The 17153-nt window shown below is 40.7% G+C and overlaps 1 long non-coding RNA gene across 3 annotated transcripts; it reads left to right on the top strand.

Moving 5' to 3' along the window:
- Positions 1-1813: 1813 nt before the first annotated feature.
- Positions 1814-2319, top strand: LOC121973399. Of its 3 annotated transcripts, none has more exons than XR_006109579.1 (3): positions 1814-1905; positions 2012-2114; positions 2296-2319. It is a non-coding gene; the product is annotated as an uncharacterized LOC121973399 (long non-coding RNA). The 3 variants fall into 3 exon arrangements; XR_006109577.1 differs by having other exon boundaries at positions 2012-2119; positions 2296-2314; XR_006109578.1 differs by having other exon boundaries at positions 2286-2309.
- Positions 2320-17153: the final 14834 nt, after the last annotated feature.

The raw sequence follows: 17153 nt of genomic DNA, 5'->3' as shown, positions 1-17153 counted from the left end.
AACCAAATTCAATCCTAAACCAAATAGGATTGATCATAACCATTGATTGGTGATTGATTCAATCAAGAGGAAAGAAAAGGAAAAATAAAAAGGGAAAAGGAAAAACTCTTGGATGATTTTATTTTTTGTAAAAGATTTTTCCTTATTTGCCTTGGGCGAATAATATAAAAGAAGGGGTGAGGGGGCTTCATGAGACACAACTCTTATTCTTTTGCTTGGGTGATCTCTTGGTGTGGCCGACCCTCTCCCTTCTTCCTCTCCCTTTGCTCTCTTCTCCTTGGTGGTGGTGGTGGCTGGATTTTAGAAGAAGAAGAAGGAAGCTTTTGGGTGGTGTTCATCTTGGAGGATCGTCGCCCACACGACGTCCAAGGCGAGGCGAGGAATACGACAGAAGATCTTGAGGTCATTAGCTTACAAAGAGAAGGTATAACTAGTATTTTTCTTCCGCATCATACTAGTTATTTTTCTTTGTATGAATTCTAAATACAAGAGGCAATTAGATCTAGTTTATCGAATTTATTTTTCGATTTTGTGTTTTCTTCTTTTTCGAATTTGTGATTCGATTGTTCTTTTTGGTTAACCTAGAGTTATTTAAGGAAATAAATATTAGCTTTCCTTAAAAGACTTTCCCTAGGCGGTGGTGGTTGCTCCCATATCCAAGAAGCCATGTGCCACGCCATGCAGTCCTGGAAGCCAATTTTGGAAATTAATATTTATGGAATTAATAACCTAGGTAGATTTGAATCAATAGTGTTAAGTTCCGCTTGCGATTCAAATCTAAACCATTAAGAACAGATAAGTTAAATTTGGAATCAATGATGTTAAGTTCCGTCTGTGATTCCTTATTTAACTTCTAAAGAACACAATAGGTTATTTAAGGAAAGGTTCGACACTTGTACAAAAATTTTTGTACATTGGAACCGATACGTTTTCCTAGGTTTAACCAACAACTATGTGGTGTGGCATGGTCGGGGGCACAACGCACCGGTGTTGCGGTGAGGAACCGGAGCTAGGGCTCGGGCGTGTGGCCGGTATCGCTGGCGGCCTGGCTTCGGGCGGTGACTCAAAATGGCAGTAGCGTCGGTGCGATTTGAGGATCTGGTGGCCGGCGCTCGAAGAAGAGAAGGGGTGGCCGACCCTAGGGCTCGGATGTGAGATACGACAAAGTAAATAACCTATAATAATTTATGAGAATTTTTAGACATTTTTCTGGATTTATTTGGAGGACGTATGACCGTGATTAAGGGGATGAATTATTAAGTATAAGGTGGTAAAGGAAATCACCATTTGAGGAGGTTAAAGGAGGACTTATCATTAAACGAACCCAACCCTTATAAATACTTCACAAAAGCTACAGTGCCCTACAGTCCACCCCAGTTCCTCCATCGCATCCACTCCGCCGAACTCGCCATTCCCTCGCGAGCTCGCTCTATCCGACGCCGGGCTCAGCTCCGACGCGTACACGCGCTCGATCGCCGGCACCTGGTCGTGGATCAAGTCATCGATAGCCCCAATCCTTTAACAGAGGTCGCGATGGCAGAGATCTTCGAAGGGTAGCTTCGCGCAAGGGATTCTCGGCCGGGAGAGGGGAAATCGAACTCCGGTGATGCCGGAGTGAGATCTCTTGTTCCAGAGCTCCATAGTGGCGAGAACCAGGTAGCCGACTCGTTTTCCCGAGCTTAGGGCTAGGATGATCCCGTCAGATTCTCTTCGTCGACGGTAGAAGCTTCAAGAATCAAGGTATTGAGGTATGGATTGTTTGATTTGGGTTTTCTGTTAGCAATAGAAGCTGTGATTGGTGACCAGATGACGGGATGAACGGGTAGTGGGTTGGTTGTGGCAGTGGCTTGCTGTGAAGGGGTAGATCACAATTCCAGTAGCTGTTCTTCATTTGGGAACCATTAGGTAAGGTTTCTACCACTATAGATGTTAGGTTGCAGATCTAAATGTTGGTTTCGGATTGAATTTGATACTGATTAGGTAACGTTTGGGATGCTTGTGATGCATATAGCTCTGTGAGAGCTCGGATCTGTGAATCAGCAACATTGGGCAGCATCAGTGTGCTAGTTCCGGCGAGTCCATCTTCCGGCAGTGAGTCAACATTGAGGAGTTAGGTAAGGTATGTTGATTCTATTAGAAGTTGGAATATTGGAAGCAAATGGGAAGTTGTTTTGATGGATGTTCAGATGATTGATAGCTGTTGGTTTTGTTTAGGGAGGGGATAACCTTGCTCAATAAATGTCTGTTTGTATCTAGTGAATAAATTCGTGATTTGGCAATTTTAGCAATGTTAAGGTTTTGCTGGAGTTGTGGGAATAGAGAATGTAAATTCGGAGTATGGATTGGTTTTGGATAGAGCAGAGGGGATTATTTGGGTAATGAATGAGTCGAATTAATTATTTGTCTCGTATATTAGATTAGCTAAAATTGATATGTTGACGTAGGACTTTGATCGAGGCGGGTGCCGTGACGAAGTGACATCGGATTCAGCTTACATTTAGAGGCGGGTACTTCTTGACTTGCTTCTTTAGTTATCGATCTTAGTGCATGAGTTAGTTTCAGATATGTAGTATTTATCTTGACTCCACTTGTCTTATTTCTTGTGCTTGATACTTTATCCACTCGATCTTTGAGATACTCGTTTCTGTATCTATACAGTCTCTCATTGCTATTCATGATATTTAGCAGATACCGGACACCAGATAGTAGATATTAGATACTGGATAGATAGATACCAGATACCATATTTACTTGCTTTGACTGCTATCTATTCATATTTCTTATTGAGCATGCTGGCTTCATGTAGCATACCTGATTTATGTTATGTATTTATGGTGCCTGTTGCATTGTTTGCATCATGTCATTGCATGCATCGCCGATGACCTTGGCTCCCTTGTGGTTGAGACGGTCATTGGTTTGGGCCGCACGCTCGGCCACTCATGGGTAGTGGTAGCTGGAGTCGCGGGCAGCAAGGACCCCCGTCGCAGACGTAGCTATTCAGCTACTATGCAACTGTCCATCCGGTCACTCGAGAGTGGTGGCGGCCTTTGGGTGGTACAGCTGTCATCGATCCGACCTCTCGACCATATAGGGGTCGTGGTGCAGAGAGGTGAGCGGGGTGACCATCCGTGCATACGCTATTTTCTGTTATATTTGCTTGTGCTGATATATGCTCACTTATACTGTTCTGTTATCTCATACTTGTTGTATTTATGCTTGGATACTGATTACTCTCACAGTATACCTTACATGTGATCTGGGTAGTTGTGAGCAGTACTATAGCAGTTTATGTTACCTCATACCTTATACTAGCCTAGGTTATGGAATCAGGTATGGATATGTACTTTGATTACACAGTAGTATATGCTATTTATCTTTCCGAGACTGTATCCTGTTGTATTTCTGGCTATTTATATTACTCATGCATTATCTATTTCCTTACTCGCTGAGTCTTTATACTCACCACCCTATACATTGGTAACTTCACCAGGTAGCCGTTAGTTGACGCCGTATACTTGGAGGAGGATCCCGACTATCAGTCCCACGTCGCTTCCGAGGATGAATTTCCAGTTTTGTTTAGATTTCTAATTGTGAGTTGAAATTTTGAATTTGGTATTGTAATAACCCATCTTGGGACTTGATGTTATTCTGTGATTTGTTTTGTTTTGCCGAGGAGTCAAGCCGGGCCGGCCCGCGGTGAGTTCTTTTGGTATTATGGTACCTGCTATATCGTTTTCCACTGTGTTTGATTTATCAGCCGAGTGGGTTGCTTATTATCTGTGTGGTTATGTTTAGTTCTTGCCGTGTTGGCTATATTTTGCATGTGTATATCTGTTGGCTATGTATATTGGTTTATATGTCACTACTACAGGGGAGGTGCTGTCCGATTTTCGTCAGACAACCTTACTCTCGGGCCGTGACATCGGATGTCAGCGGATGGGGGGGGGGGGGTCGGTGTCGGCCCACAGAGGAGAAAAGAGGAAAGGGTGGCTCTCGTCGTCGGCGACCTGGCTTCGGGTGGAGGAGCCGAAGAGATGATCGGCGACGAGAGGAAGGAAAGGAGAGGAAGGGAATCGGGTTTAGGAAATCGGCAGGGGGAAAAAAGAAGAGAAGGAAACATCGCCGGTTAGGGCACAGGCATGGGTTCGGCGGGGAGAAAAGAAAAGAAATTAAAAAGAAAAGGAAAATCAACTTTTCCTCGTTAAAATGGGGTATCCTAAACAGGCTTTCTCGAGCCCCATTTTTATCCCCGAAATCTCGTCCGTACAAGCTCCGAAAAATTTCCAAAAATTTCGGAAAATTCCCTTATTAATATTCGCCTATTTTCGGTATTTTACAAATGTTCTTTATTAATGCAGGAACAAAATAACAATTATCTAGTTCTAAGACAAGTCTGCTATGAAGTCGTAGCAAGTATGTTCCGATGGCGACTACAGTAAAATTTTCTCCATTCCTAACTCACAGACTTGTTTCTCCCTTGACGAGTCTTCTGCTATTCCTTAACTCCTGTATGTCATTACATATATGTGAGTCACACCCAGTATTCAATATCCAAGTGTCTGAGAAAATAACATGACAATCAATAATGAAAATACCTAAAGAGAATGGGGCATCAGATACCTTATTCTTCTTTACAGACTCAAGATAGATCTTGCAGTTTCTTCGCCAGTGTCCATCTTGCCACAATGATGGCATGGACCCTTTTGTGTCGATTTACTGTCTTGGCCTTTTTGCTCTTCCCCTTAGCCTGATGTTTTAGTTTTTTTTAAAACCTTTCTTGGAGTAGTCTACTAACATCATAGTTTTTTGTTCACCTTTAACAGAAGGCTCTACAGTCTTGAGCATATTAATCATCTCGAGAATGGTTGATTCCAAATTATTCATTCGATAGTTCATCACAAATTGTGAATGACTCTTCGGTAAACTCTGTAGAATTAAGTCAATACTTAACTCATGATCCATTCTAAAATCGAGTGATGCTAAATGCTCTATATAGTCATTTATCTTTAGTACATATTGTACTGCAGATGAACCCTCCTACATCTTTGAGTAAAAGAGAAGCTTAAAGACCTCAAACCTTTCGAATCTAGCTTGCTCATCAAATAACTCATGAAGATGATAGACAATATCATAAGCATCCAAATGCTCATGTTGTTTTTATAGTTTAGGAGTCATAACAACTAACATGATTCAACTTGCAAGTACAAAATCATCCTTATATTTCTGAAGGGCTAACAATTGGTCCGCAGTTGCATCGACATCAAGACTTATGGGAAGATGTTGATCAAGGATATAAGCTAGTTTCTCAGCTTGAGAAGAATTCTCAAATTTCGAAATCAGTCTAAGAAGTTCGACCCAATCAATTTATTCGAGTTCAAAATTGAACGCAGATTAATAGAAGTAATAATTAAATGATTAACCTAGAAATACAAAAATGAGAATGTATGATAGACATGATATTATTTATGTAAACAATTTACATAAAAGCTCACTTATTTATCAAATTCAAATACCCTTATTTTTGAATTCAGGAGATGGTAGGTTTTCTCCAAGTGGATTTGATATCTACTACAGATAAGAATAACCTTGACTTTGACCAACAAGTTATTCTTAGTTATATCGGTAGATAACAAGTTTACCGATTGCATATCACTTATATGCAACTATCAGATTATGCTAGCAACTAATTGATTTTCGCATAAAAACATTAGGTTATTAACACATTAACAAGTATATATCAAATGCATATCACCCAACTTCACCTCTATCCATATTGATCATGATTTTGGCACAACAAATCAACGTTTCAAGTTTAAAATCGACCTGTTAATCATGAGATTGCATCTCTATGGTTTGAACATATTTAATTTCAAGTTTGAGCTTAACTTTGGTCAACAACTCAAATAAGAACTTAAACTCTGGTTCTTACCATATTAACAAAAGGTGTAGGTTTTAATATTATGTAAGAGATTTGGTCTCATCTATATCATGCAAATATTCTATCTACATGACATTACACACATGACATAAATGATAACATGACATATCACACACATGACATAATTGATGACATGACACATTGCACGCATGACATAGCATGACACATCACACATATGGTAACATCTAATCACATCACACTTATAGCAAAATCTAATCATGTCATAATTAATGCATCTACATGACATATAATATAGTATGAACATAGCATAAATTTACATATGTTATAATTTTATTTTGAAAATGAAAATATATTATAAATCTGATTTTAATAAATAATGATTTATTTAATCAAATTAGTTTCCAAATTTAATTAATATATTTCATCCAGAATCTTTTTATAATCTTTAATTATTTCAAAAATAAAATTTCAAATTAATTTTTTAATAATTTAAGAAATAAAAAATTAATATTTCTGAATTTATTATAGAATAATTTAAATCTAGATTTTTATGATTTTTCAAATCTTCCCAGATTGGGTATTTCCTAACAATTTATGAAACTTTCCAATAAATGAAATATTTTAATAAATCTAAAAATTTAAGAAAAGATTAATTCTATAATTTAATTTAGAATATTTCAAATCTGAATATTTAATGATTTTTAAATCTTTCTAAATTTGGTATTTCCTACCAATTTAGGAAACTTTCCAAAAATAGAATATTTTAATAAATCCAAAAATTCTAGAAAAGATTAATTCTATAATTTAATTTAGAATATCTTAGATCTAGATTTTTTTAAATTTCAAAATCTTTCCATATTTAGTATTACCTAACAAATTAGAAAATTTTCTAAAAATAGATGTTATGTGCTTAAAATATTTTTCATGTGAGTTGTTTTAGAATTTATTATTCAATTTTTTTTGGAAATGAAAAAGTTTGATCTCTATCTAGATTTTTTTAAAAAAAATTTCTGATAAATAATAAAGTTTCTATAGATTATTTACCCAAAAATTTATTTTTAAAACTAACTGTAAAGCCCGAAAAATTCCCAAATTTATTTTAGAATTATTCTATGATTTTTCTGGAATTATTAGATATTTTTCCGGAATTTTCCGAGTAGCGGGAGTAGCAAAAACAAATAGGTCGCAAAATAGCTTAGGCGGGAATCGAACCCGAGACCTATGGTGTAAGGGATAATGTTAGTAACCAGTTGAACCCAGCAGGGCCGTGCTGAAAGGAAGGAGAACCAAATATATTTATATTAGAGTTGGGTTCATTAAACCACTTAATATAAATAATAAACTTAAGTGGGGTTTGGTTTATTTTGGTTCGGCACCTCTTCACCTCACGACACTTTCTCTTCCAAAACCTCACCGCCGCTCTCTCCTTCTTCTCCTCTTCCTCACGCACACGGCACACCAAGGCAAGGGTCCATAGGATCATCTTCCCAGACGACTCCAACACGAAGGGGTTCTTCTCCCAGAGGAACGCGACGGCGAAGCTGAGCGGTTCGTTAGCGGCTGTTTCCAAACACTCTAATAGAATCGTAAGAAAACCTTACGATTGAGGTAAGAAACCCCTCACCTGCAGTATAATTGCTCTCGCTTGTTAGTTTTGGCGTTAGTTCAGTAATTTTATAGTTTTCGTTTTAGGGCATGCTTTTAGCGCAACATTGACGTTGATAGAATGCCCAGCCTGAAGGATGTACCAATAGCGTCCCTATAAATAAAATGTAATAGAAACATTTTATTCAGTTTATTATTAGTTATTACAGCTATATGGATCGATATCCATTGGGTGGGCTCCCACAGCCTCTAGGTTCGGATAACCTAGCTCAGGTTTCAGATAACCTAGAAAACAAGAAAGTAAAATTAAACAGATTCAGATTTTACTTTTATTCAGTTGGCATCGTGCTTGGATCAGATATCCATGGGTGGACTCCAGTGTCCCTAGGTTCGGATAACCTAGTAACCCTCGGATTCTAACTTGCAACCGGTCTCAGGGATCTTGCCGTGCAAAAAGATGTTTAGTATTTTCATCTATTATATGTATAGTTTTCAAATTTGAAACCCGTGATGAAAACACTAATTTAGCTTTCAGTTCAGTTCAGGTTCAATTTACATGATTTGAGTTCATGTACAGATTTAGACATATGCATGACTAGTTCAGTTTCATGCTCAGTTTATATGTTATGCCATGTTTCAGTTCCAGTTTATGCTTTGTTTGATATGCCATGCCATGCTTGCATGTTCAGTATGTTTTTTTCAAACAACATGATTTAAAATCATAATTGCATCGTATGCATGATTTAGTGAGGTAGATGGTTTCTTACTAAGCTTTAAGCTTACAGTACTATATACCGGTAAAAGAAAAGTGGACTAGCGGAGGCTGGAGGGCGATGCTACAATGATGTGTGTGTGCAAGGGGTCTGGAATAAAGATCCTAGGGATCTAAACAGCTTAAATTTCAGCATTTAGGTTTCAGTTTGCTTAATGTTCACTTTGAGCTCGTTAAATGTTTTAATCCAATAAAACTATGCACTATTCAGTTTGTCAAGTTTAGAATGCATGTAGGTTCATGTTAGAATGTTTTCATGTATTTAAAATTCATATTCGTGAGTTGTGCGCACGCTTAGTGCCGAAAGTCTGAAATCGAAACTCGATTTCATATCAGAGATCGAGTTGTCCGCGACCGATCCGTTACAAGAGATCAGATCCAGATCGGTCACCGATCGATCCGCATGATATACCTTGTAGATGCTATCGATGATCGTCCGATCGATCCAACAGAAGTAGAGTTCGACGGCTGCGATCGTCGAGCGGACCGGATCGGCTGATCGAGGCCAAGCACCGGCGACCCCATACCGACGAGTAACATGATGTAGACTCGGCTACCGATCGTGCTCATCGGATCGGCCGGAAAGATGATCCGATGGACCGATGAGTAACGCACAGCTCACCAGCACCGGATCCAGGGTGCCCCTCCGATCGCTGTGCAGATATCTGGAACGAAGTAAATCGTTCGGCTCAATCGACTTACGGACGGTTGAAATGTCCGATTACGAAGCTAGACCTTCAAGAGGCATAGATTGTCTCCTAGTGTACAACACTTAGGTACTCTTAGAATGTCAAGTTGAGACTTTACTGAATTAGTTTAGCAAATTTCAAATTTGCTTTTTCCCATATTTTCTGAAGTTAATGTAGCGATCGCTCGGCTCAGTACCCAGAGTTGGGTCACATACAGTGGTATCGCGGGTTCCTTACTACACACACATCAAGCATTGTGCCTACAACTTCCAAGTAAGAACATCTCTCACTCAGTTTGTTTTCAGCTTTCATATCGGTTATGTGTGCTTCCATGTTTGCTCTCATGTTGGTAGTTAATTAATTTATGTTTACAGTGATAGTATTTAACATGTTACCGTAGTTAACTATAACATGATAGCTTAGTTATATATATGTGTTCTCTGCTATTTAGAAAATGGTACGAGGACGTCCACTAAGAAAGCATGTCTGAGCCCGGTGCACGGCATAGGCGACGAGTGCCTCCCACCCTCTGACAATTAGTGGCTCCTGACTAGCTAGGCTAGTAATAACAGCAGAGATAGCCTCCTTAAAGGCTAACCACAGACTACTCCCCCCGCCAAGCAATCGAACCTCACGACTCCGAATCACGGAGGTAGTACCACTGCGGATTCAAAGTGCCCGATAGGCGGGGCTAAGAGAGAAGCTTACCTTATCCAATGGCAGAGAATTAAGCCCGAGAACTTCTCAGGAACCATGGGATGCTCGGGCATGGTTTAAAACACTGGAAAGCACGATGGAACTTCGGCGGCGAGCACGAAAGGTGAAGTGTGCTTAACGAGAGGCACGCATGTGGTGGAGCGGATTAAATCGAGTGGCCAGAAACCAGATGACATGGGCCAACTTGAGAAAGAATTCTTGAGGAATTCTTTCATATGCAAGTCTGACAACCACGACATGACGAGTTTCTGAATTTCGCAGTGGCAAATCGCATTCGGAGGCCGAAGAAATTCAACAGTGGCCCGTCCATCGTCGGTAACTAGTCACCTCAGAAAGAACGAGTACGCTGATGTCAAGATGCTCGCACGACGAGATCGCAATGAATGTGGTGGGTGGTGTTGGCCACAAACCACGAGGAGCTGGTGAGTAGTGCTCGATCACCGAGCACTATCAGCGACAGATCACCCAGCGAGGCGGTTCACAGAACCCAAGGGATAAGCCGCTCAGTACTCAGCAAAACAACAAGGGCATAGCTCCAACCGAAGGGGAAGCATAAGGCAAGCAAATGATCCAAAGGAGGACCACCGGTGGAAAACATTCCGACACATGCCTTGTGGAAACATAGTGTTGGGAAACATCATCCGAGCTTGCAGCGAGTTGTTTTAGGTCGGAAGGGCACATGGCTAGCGGTGCCGAACAAGAAGATCTTCCTCCCTCATCCCGACTGTATGGAGCTCAAGCCCGGACTACACGGATGTATTTAGATGGTCCACAGCGATCGGGGCGATTAGAAGCCCCACAGCTACCACGAATGCCGGATTTTCTCACCGAGAGAGGACGTAGCAAATGCCTCGACGTGTCACAGTTCGATCGATTTTCAGATAATGCAACGTCTTATTCGATAACACTCTCTTATGTATCCGGGCAGAAACTAGCAACACCTCCGTAAGTACTTAATAGTCGGTTCGACAACGCTACCCTCGGGAGACATTATGGCCCTACGACCGGCGAGGGCATATCATTATAGCGACGAGGGAGCTTTTTGATCGATAGTGCTAGAAATGGATGACGTTATCTTCGAATGGACTTTTGGTCAATACCGGTTTCTATCGAGTCAGTAGTAAAAGTCACGTTCAACGAGCGAACCTCAATCTTGGGCCAAGGAGAAAGGCCAAGAGGTTTTCTCGCTGCACGAGAAGAGTTAATGATTGGGATGCACGGATTCTTAGCTGCGTGGTCAATGATCAGACAGGACCACCTAGCTGAGGTCCGAGTCGTTCCACAAGAGCTACCGGTGCTTAGCACCCAGTGGAGATTGAATTTGAGATAGAGCTCATTCTCACAAATCCAATTTCAAGGCAATGGCTCAATCAAGGAACTTGAGCAATTACTGAGAGCTTCTTGACAAGGGTTTCATCGCCTAGTCACTCACCATGGGAGCACTGTGTTGTTCGTGAAGAAGAAGGAAGGCGCTATGCTTAGCACTACGCCGTAGCTGAAGTCACAGTCATTAAAAATGTTCTTCCGGGATAGATGACTGCGCTCGCCTAAAAGGAGCCAAGGTTCTCTCTAAAATTGACCGCATCAGATATCACCAGAGTCAAGGAAGGTGATATACCTAAAACGACTTCGAACAACATACGGACACTATGAGTTCGTAGTCATGCCTTTTGTGACAAATGCTCCACCTACTTTCATGGACCTCATGAGCAGGTATTCAGAGAATACTTAGACAAGTTTGTCATCGTGTTCATCGATGACATTCTTATCTATTCGCACTCGGAGGACCATCGAGCATCCGAACAGCGATTTGCAGATCCTTGATCAAGGTTCAGCAGATGAAATTCACGAAATGTGAATTACAAGTGTAGCCTTTCTCGGTCATCATCTCCAAAGATGGTGTTATGGTAGATCCGCAAGATAGAAGCGGTAAGTAGCGAAGAGACCGAGCGCGGTGAAATGAAGTCAACTTTGGGATTAGCAGGCTAAGGAAATCGTGAGAGGACTTCTCCAGATAGCCTCCCCCGACGGCCTCTCACCGGAAGAACAAGAAATTTCAGTGGAGAGGATCATGAGAATAGCTTTAGCGAACTAAAGAGATTGACCATTGCTCCTATTTTAAAGATCTGAAAACTTTAGACATACTACAAAACTCTAAATTGGGATTAGGATGTGATGCGATGCGGCGAGAGCAAGGTGATCATGCCTCCAGACAACTCAAGGATTATGAGAGGAACTATCCTACTCACGACCTTGAGCTTAGCAGATGGTGTTCGCTCTCAAGATTTGGAGACATTATTTGTGAGCTCAAGGTGTATATGATCATCAAAGTCTCAAGTATTTCTTTACTCGGAGATCTGAATATGCGACGTGAGATGGTTAGAACTAGTCAAAGATTATGACATAGATATCCTCTACCATCCAGGAAAAGCTAATAAGGTAGCGAGCACTTAGCAGGAAGTCCAGTGCTACCTTATTATCTTGCAGCTATGTCACCACCCCTAAGGAAGGAGATTACGGCCTTTAGTCTCTTATAGTCGGACAACTTTCCACTATGACCTTAGAGTCTACCTTGCTTGGTGATATTATACGATCTCGGACTCACGAAATTGAGAAAAATCAAGCAAGGGGCCAGAATCGGAAAGTGGAGAATTGAGTGTCAGACGGTAAGGTGTTGTATTTTGGCCTACATGTTCCAGATCGGGAGGAGCTACGAGAGATTTTTAGACGAGGCTCACAGACTCCCTCGCTTATGCATCCGAGCTCCACCAAAATGTATCAAGACCAAGAAACGCTTTTGGTGGCCCGGATGGCGAGACATCGCCGGATATGTTAGCATCCACCTGCCGAGGTCAAGGCGAACATCACGACGAGAGGAGTTCTCGCAGACCTATTACAGATTCGAATGGAAGTGGGAGGATATCTCCATGGATTTCATAGTGGGACTACCTGAACCACGAATGGTTTTGATGCCATCCGGTAATAGTCGATGTGTCGGACTAAATCAGCCCACTTTCTAGCTATCAAGATATCCTACTCCATGGAGAAGCTAGCTCGGTTGTATCTCCGGGAGATCGGACTACATGGAGTCCCACGAACCATCATTTGCAGACGAGGATTTACATCACACTTACAGGATGTTGTCAAACCATGGCACCAGCTAAAATTCAGCGACCTTCCATCCTCGACGGATGGTCGACGGAGCGAGTGAATGCACTCAAGATATGAGCTTGGCGCCCTAGATTTCAAGGAAGTTGGTACAAATATCCGAGTCTCAAGCGGCATCACAACAACAGCTTATCGGCCACTATCATGGCTCCTTATGAGGCACTCTATGGGCGGAGGTGCGAATCACCAATCGGTATGAGAGTGGTGAGCAGGAACTAGAGAGCGGAGATCTAGTGGCACAGACACCACAGCTGACCATAGGCCAGATTCAGAGGATAGAGACAGCCAGAGGGTCGAAGAGCTATCTTCCGCAGACCCTAGAGTTTTCGGGATAGGTTTTCCTCGAGTAGCTCCCATGAAGGAGTCATGCGTTTCGGAAGAAGGGCAAGCTAGCTCCCAGATATGTGGGACCATACCTTATCACGAAGAGAGTGGGCAAGGTAGCATGAGCTAGAGCTACCTCGGAGATGTCAGCGCACAACGATTTCATGTTTCCATCAAGAAGCATATTCCGACGCCACCTGTGATTGAGCCCATTGTACAGGTTCCGTGATGATCTCAGCATATGACGGTCTGGCCTATTCAGATAATAGACCGAGCAAGAAAGAAATTAGTGAACAAGGAAGTACCATTAGTTAAAGTCACCGGGCAAAATCCCACACGAGAGGCGACTTGGGAGACAGAGGCCATGAGGCAAGTACCAGACTGTTTTAAGTTCGGGACGAACTTTTATAAGTATGGGGGATTGTAAGTCCGAAAAATTCCCAAATTTATTTTAGAATTATTCTATGATTTTTCTGGAATTATTAGATATTTTTCCGGAATTTTCCGAGTAGCGAGAGTAGCAAAAACAAATAGGTCGCAAAATAGCTTAAGCGGGAATCGAACCCGAGACCTATGGTGTAAGGATAATGTTAGTAACCAGTGAACCCAGCAGGGCCGTGCTGAAAGGAAGGAGAACCAAATATATTTATATTAGAGTTGGGTTCATTAAACCACTTAATATAAATAATAAACTTAAGTGGGGTTTGGTTTATTTTAGAAGTTTGGTTCGGCAAATCTCTCTTCACCGAAGCCCTCACGCCAATTTCTCTTCCAAACCTCACCGCCGCCTCTCCCTTCTTCTCCTCTTCCTCACGCACGGCACACCAAGGCAAGGGTCCATAGGATCATCTTCCGGCGACGACTCCAACACGAAAGAGGTTCTTCTCCGCGAGAGGAACGCGAAGACGTAAGCGGTCGTCGAGCGGACAGTTTTCCGGAAACACCTAGCGAATAGAATCGTAAGAAAACCTTACGATTGAGGTAAGAAACCCCTCACCTGCAGTATAATTGCTCTCGCTTGTTAGTTTTGGCGTTAGTTCAGTAATTTTATAGTTTTCAGTTTTAGGGCATGCTTTTAGTGCACGCCAAGCATTCGGTAGAATGCCCAGTTCGAAGGATGTACCAATAGGCGTCCTAACAGCATATAAAATGTAATAGAAACATTTTATTCAGTTTATTATTAGTTATTACAGCTATATGGATCAGATATCCATTGGGTGGGCTCCCACAGTAGCCTCTAGGTTCAGATAACCTAGCTCTAGGTTCAGATAACCTAGAACAGCAAAGTAAAATTAAACAGGATTCAGGATTTTACTTTTATTCAGTTGGCATCGTGCTTGGATCAGATATCCATGGGCTGGACTCCACGTCCCTAGGTTCGAGATAACCTAGTAACCTCTTTGGATTCGAACTTGCAATCCCGGTCTCGAGGGATGGCAGGTAACCAAGAAGTCGGGAAGATGTTTAGTATTTTCATCTATTATATGTATAGTTTTCAAATTTGAAACCCGTGATGAAAACACTAATTTAGCTTTCAGTTCAGTTCAGGTTCAATTTACATGATTTGAGTTCATGTACAGATTTAGACATATGCATGACTAGTTCGGTTTCATGCTCGGTTTATATGTTATGCCATGTTTCGGTTCCAGTTTATGCTTTGTTTGATATGCCATGCCATGCTTGCATGTTCAGTATGTTTTTCAAACAACATGATTTAAAATCATATTTGCATCGTATGCATGATTTAGTGAGGTAGATGGTTTCTTACTAAGCTTTAAGCTTACAGGTACTACTTTTCTTATACTGCAGATACAGGTAAAAGAAAAGTGGACTAGCGGAGGCTGGAGGGCGATGCTACAATGATGTGTGTGTGCAAGGGGTCTGGAATAAAGATCCTAGGGATCTAAACAGCTTAAATTTCAGCATTTAGGTTTCAGTTTGCTTAATGTTCACTTTTGAGCTCGTTAAATGTTTTAATCCAATAAAACTATGCACTATTCAGTTTGTCAAGTTTAGAATGCATGTAGGTTCATGTTAGAATGTTTTTCATGTATTTAAAATTCATATCTGTGAGTTGTGGCACGTTTTAGTGCCTAGGAAAGTCTGAAATCGAAACTCGATTTCATATCGAGATGATCGGCAACCGATCCGCCAATCAGATCCAGATCGGCCGACCGATCGAGCAAGATACCACTCAGATGCTATCGACCGGATCGTCCGATCGATCCAAAGACGAAAGAGTTCGGACGAAATGCGATCGTGGATCGGTCGGCCGATCATTGAGCACCATCGATCGATGAGGGCTGACCCAGGCGCAGGAACATGTAAGTGAGAGCGATCGGGGTCTACCGACCGATCAGGAGTGCTGATCGATCGGCGAGACCGATCGATTAATAACGCAGAGAAGCACGAGGCTCACCGATCGGTCTCCCCGATCGATCCGCAGGGTGCCCCGGATATCACTGGAACGATCTGTGAATCGTTCCGAAGGCTCAATCGACTTACGGATCGGTTGAAATGTCTGATTACAGCTAGCAGGACCTTCAAGAGGCATAGATTGTCTCTCCTAGTATGTGTACAACACTTAGGTACTCTTAGAATGTCAAGTTGAGACTTTACAGTAATTAGTTTAGCAAATTTCAAATTTGCTCAGTTTTCCGCACAGCATTTTCAGTAGTTAATGTAGCGATCTGGCTCACAGCCTAGTACCCAGGAGTTGGGTCGTTACACTAACAAATCTTGAAAACTCATTTTTGAAAAAATTTATTTTTTATTAGTTATGTATTCTGTTCTCAATACTTAGGTAAATTTGAGATATTTGGTTGGATAAAAATCTATTTTTAAAATTTATCTTGCAAAAACAATATTTTTTACAAAATAATTTATTTATGCTATTATATTTTTAAAAAAATTATGAAAATTTTTCTTCATATTCATATACTACTATCGAATCTTAAAAAAAAATTTAAACATTTTTCAAAGTGTTAAACTTATTTCTAAATTAAATTTGATAAGTGTAATTATTAAATCTTGAAAATTAAGATTTTTGGAAAAATATTTTACAAAAACTTTTTTACTTTGCATTCTATTTTTTTAATTCTTAGAAAAAAGTTTTAAAATTTCTTTTATCTAACTGTGTTTTTTTTTCTTAACTTTATTTTGATATAATCAAAGGGGAGAATGAGAATTTAAGTGTAAGGGGAGGTTATATTTGTAATTTTATAGTTTGTAAAATTTCAGTTTTAAATTATCATTTTATGAATTCTATGTTTTTACCCTAACTCTAACTCGAGTTCATGCCGATCAAAAAGTGGGAGATTGTAAGTACCCCGAGTAATGATAGCTTTCCGAGCGATGATGGAATTAAAGGAAATCATCCATCCTTCTTTTTGATATAGAGTATCGAAGCTATCCTCGAAAATGTCTCAATCATGAACTCCACTTGACTTTCAGGTGGAAAGCTAAGGAGTTCATCTAGAAATATATATCTAGGTGTTCTCGGACGATACAAACTTTCGAGTGAAGTAATTTACTATCCTTGTTAAATTCCATTACTTCCAATACTCAAATATCTCTAATAAGGAACAATCCAATGGCCAAATGGTCACTTAATCTCTTGATTGAGAGTCTACCCATTAAAAGGGTATCTCTATAACTCTCATAATCGTACTCATAAATGTCCCTCGACAAATGTCAGTAAATTGTCGATCACCCTGATATGACATATAGACTTCAAAACTTTGAGTAAAAGATCGTGTAAGTAAGGTCTTGAGCTACTTGATGGAAACAATACTAGTTGAGTTGACTAACCGTTGTCTTGTATCACATCACGCTACACATGCTCTACTAAAGGTTCGAAAACAATGCTAGTTTAGCAACAAGCCATGCACACACGGATGAGGACCACTATTACTAAATAACTAGTCGAAATAACTGTCAATCGATGTTCTATCCCTCGAAGATCACCATCTGATCAACT

Source organism: Zingiber officinale, chromosome 4A (assembly GCF_018446385.1).
Source record: "Zingiber officinale cultivar Zhangliang chromosome 4A, Zo_v1.1, whole genome shotgun sequence".
Classification (NCBI taxonomy): Eukaryota; Viridiplantae; Streptophyta; class Magnoliopsida; order Zingiberales; family Zingiberaceae; genus Zingiber; species Zingiber officinale.
This window is presented reverse-complemented; position numbering and strand designations above follow the sequence as displayed.